The sequence below is a fragment of the Rutidosis leptorrhynchoides genome, chromosome 10, assembly GCF_046630445.1.
Source record: "Rutidosis leptorrhynchoides isolate AG116_Rl617_1_P2 chromosome 10, CSIRO_AGI_Rlap_v1, whole genome shotgun sequence".
Classification (NCBI taxonomy): Eukaryota; Viridiplantae; Streptophyta; class Magnoliopsida; order Asterales; family Asteraceae; genus Rutidosis; species Rutidosis leptorrhynchoides.
In genome coordinates, this window is record NC_092342.1 from 315,394,832 (window position 1) to 315,399,143 (window position 4,312).

At 33.6% G+C, this 4,312-nt stretch overlaps 1 non-coding gene across 1 annotated transcript; it reads left to right on the forward strand.

Moving 5' to 3' along the window:
• Positions 1 to 3,932: 3,932 nt before the first annotated feature.
• LOC139873883 (small nucleolar RNA R71) lies at positions 3,933 to 4,039 on the forward strand. The gene has a single exon (XR_011767595.1). It is a non-coding gene; the product is annotated as a small nucleolar RNA R71 (small nucleolar RNA).
• Positions 4,040 to 4,312: the final 273 nt, after the last annotated feature.

Consider the following 4,312-nt stretch of genomic DNA (forward strand, 5'->3'; position numbering starts at 1 on the left):
CATAATCATTTTAATAATTATTAGATTAACTAATTTGAAGATAGGTTCGACAGGTTCTAATGAGGTGTCATTCGATTAGACAATATCCCCTATCTATTAATAGTCAATAGTCCAATGTCCACAAGTGTCGGTCTTTTGTCCAAACCTTAATTATGGTACAAAATCTAATAACCCAATCTTAATTTTTTGTCTAACATCACGATTACTTTGGCTCAAATAAGCATAATAATAACATAGTTACGAGACATTAATTTAAAAAGGAAGAACATAGCTTACAGTGGTGATTAATCGCGTAGCGTTGCACGGACAGAATTTCGACTTAAAACCCGTAAAACATTCTTAAAATAACCCAATTATTATTAAACTTAAATTAAAATTAAAATTATAAATATATATATTTATGTTACAGATGAAGAGAAGAGAAAAAGATGTACTTTACTCGTCGAAAAATGCTGAATTTATAGGACCTGGCCAGTTTTCTGGCTTCATGCGATTGCATGAAGAATGGCCTTCCTGGCCATGCGATCGCATGGCCAGCTGGATCAGGCCACCTACTTTTGTTTTCTAGTTTTGCTGACGTTTTATATTATAATATAATATATATATAATTTTAAGAATTATTTATATATTATATTATATTTATGTGCATAGTTGACTTATAATTTTAGCTCCGTTGCATCGCGCGTTGAGAGTTGACTCTGGTCCCGGTTCCGGATTTTTGAACGTCCTTGCGTACTATTTAATATCTTGTACTTTGCGTTTTGCGGCTTGTACTCTTATCATTTTTTGACGTTTCTCATCAATAAATTGAACCATTTGACGTTTCTTTGTCTTTTTATTTTCCTCTATTCCATTTTAAATGAATTCTAACATTTTAGGTTGTTTCTCAATTTATGTCCTTTCCGAGGTAACCATAATTTCGGTGTTAACACCTAGTTTTATCGTTCATAAATATGTATAAACATGATTTTGAGTTCATTTAATTGAAAATTTTGAAAAAAAATTACTAGAATTGGGTAGTCAGTATATAAGACTAGGGCTGTTCTTTATTATCAGAGAGCACTAGATTCTAATACAACTACTGCGTTACTAGTATTTTTAATGGTAACCAAGTGTATAAGTCAAAAAATTTAAAAATTCGAAAGAATTTAACCCCTTCCCACACTTAAGATCTTGCAATGTCCTCATTTGCAAGAAATCAGTAGCAATTTAAATTATTGAGGGTGAGTAGCGTAGAAAAATGATTAAAAATACCGAGTTTACAAACATATTATTTTATATCACATTTGATATTTTACGTCTTGTCGTTAAAATTAGTAGCTTTTGCTGAACTTTAATGCCAGTCTTTGAAAATGCGCTGTTTTACCCTGTTTTGTACATAAGATAATCTACAAGCATATAATATATATATATATATATATATATATATATATATATATATATATATATATTTTATAAAACCTTTATTTATTAAAACAATTTAAATGAATAATTTTTTTTTAATTTTGTTTCCTTTTACTTTAGGTAGTTTCGGTATGTTTACCTAGTCCGTCCCTCGACAAAATTTAAAATTTGTCGTTTTTAAAGCGATTGTTTTAAAAGAAAAGATTTTTGGTTTTTTAATTTCTTAATTTTTTTGGTATACTTTAGATCAATAAAATTAAAAATAATGATAACAAAATTTTTCGCCCCGCCCTCGGGTAAAGCAATTTCGGTTCCATGACCTAGTCTTCAACTTACGATGAATTTTAGAAATCATTTTTTAAACTTAATGAAATAAAGTAATTTTTTGTTTTCAAATTCACACAAAACTTAAATTTAAAAATGCATATTAATTTCATACAAAACCTACAAAACAAAAATTTAGAATGGGGGGAGAAAACTAGTTCTTTAGTGTCTGCTAGTGGAAAAGACCAATCGGATTCCATTCTCGGAACTACACGAGAACAGAACAACTAACTCTAGACATCATTTTATTTTTAGAACATCTGAATCTCCCTACACTTAGGTAGCTGTGGTGTCGAAATTGTGATTAACTTCATTATCAATTTCTTTTGGACCATAATCAACTTGCATATCTGTGACTTTTGCTTTGAGTCATTGGTCGGATTCCTGTGTAATATCCACAAATTCAACCAGTTTTGCCTTTTCTTTAGGCGATAGATTGGATACTAACAGGTTACATAACTTAAAGTTTCCCTTGGTTCTAGCATCGCGAATCCGTTTAATAAGTTTCTTCATTGAACTGTTAATAACGGAGTCATTTAATTTTGTATCAACAACGGGGTTCTTCGTTATCAGGTCATTATTAGGTGTTACTTCATTTTCCCCACACTTAGACGTTTTATTATTGTTAAGCACTACCGTTGGAGTTGGTAAAACAATATGGTTCTTACCAATCGTTTTTGTTGGTTCAATGGTTTTGGTTGGTGGAGATTTAGACTTTTGACTTACAAAGGTGATCGATTTTTCATCATTACTAAGTGTCATTCTACCCTCCCTTACATCAAATAACGCCCCGGTGGACGCCAAGAATGGTCGTCCTAAAATTAGAGGAACATTTGAGTCCTCTTCTATGTCAATGACAATCAATTCGACTAGAAAGGTTAAATTACCCACTTGAACGGGTAGGTTGTCAGCAATTTCAACTGGGTGCCTAATGGTTTGATCAAAGAGTTGAACACTCATTTCTGTTGGACTTAACTCACCTACTCCTAATCTCTTATATAATGAAAGAGGCATAACACTCACACTTGCACCTAAATCTGCTAGTGCATCATACATGACACAATCACTAAGTAGACAAGGAACAATAAATTCACCCGGATCATCCAACCTGGGTGGAACTTTTGGTGGAACTGTCTTCACCGGGTTAACTTTTAAAGGTTTTTGTTTCTTGCACTTTCTTATTCTTCTTCTTCTTTTCAGAGGTATCACAAACTTTATTACCTATTACTTGCTCATACTCAACTCCTTTTCTTGGAAACGGGATGGGTGGTCTGTATGGTGCCACCACTGGCTTTACATATTCGGGTAGTGGTGGTGGCGTTGTAACTTCTTCATTGTTACTCACATCTAAAACCTTCCCATCTTCTGATGCTGGTTTTTCAGAATTCGTTGATACCATATTAACATTCTCATTCCGAGGATTTACTTCAGTATTACTCGGTAGCTTTCCTTGTTCCCTCTTACTCATCAAGCTAGCAAGAGTACCTACGTGTTTTTCTAGATTCAAAATGGAAGCTTGTTGAGTTCTTAATGACTGATCAAACCTCTCATTTGTTTGGGTTTGAGATGTAATAAATTGTGTTTGAGATTCCATTAGCTTTGCCATCATTTCTTGCATATTTGGCTTTTTCTCTTCAGTTTGTTGTGGTGGTTTATACAAGCTAGGTCTTTGTTGATTGAAAGTGTTGTTTTGAGTTGGTTGGTTATTCGGACCTTGTTGGTTGTACGAGTTATTGTTTGGCCCATTTGGATTGTAAAGAATATTTTGATTTTGATTGAAGTTTGGCCTTGGCGGTTGATAATTATTTCCCGGCCTTTGATTCATGTAGGAAACATTCTCACGTTGTTCCATCGTTTGCTCAATGTGATAATCTTTTGTTAAGTGTGGTCCACCACATTGCTCACAACTGATTCGTATTGCGTGAATATCTTTAATCATCTTTTCCATTCGTCTCTCGAAAGCATCTATTTTTGCGGAAATGGAATCAAAGTCATGGCTAGAATCGGCTCTAGCCACTTTAGATGAACGAAAGATATCTTTTTCTTGGTGCCACTCATGAGAGTGGGAGGCTGTGTTATCAATAATTTTGTAAACTTCAGTTGCGGTTTTCTTCATAATGGAACCACCAGCTATTATGTCGATGTCTTTTCGTGTAGTGATGTCACATCCTTGATAGAATATTTGTACTATTTGATAAGTGTCTAAACCATGTTGAGGACATCCTCTCAATAATTTTTCGAATCTTGTCCACGCTTCATATAGAGTTTCATTTAGCTTTTGCATGAACGTAACAATTTCTTCTTGAAGTCTCACGGCTTTAGATGCCGGAAAGAATTGTTTAAGAAAATTTTCAACTAAAACATCCCATGTACAAATCGCCCCTTCAGGTAACGATTGTAACCAATCTTTGGCTTCTCCCTTTAAAATCCAGGAAAATAACATGAGATAGATCAGTTCATCCTCAACTTCTCTGATTTTGAATAGAGTACAAATCCTATTAAAGGTTCGAAGATGTTTGTTTGGATCTTCTTTTGGCGTACCACTATATTGGCATTGATTAGTTACCATGTGTAGGATTTGTCC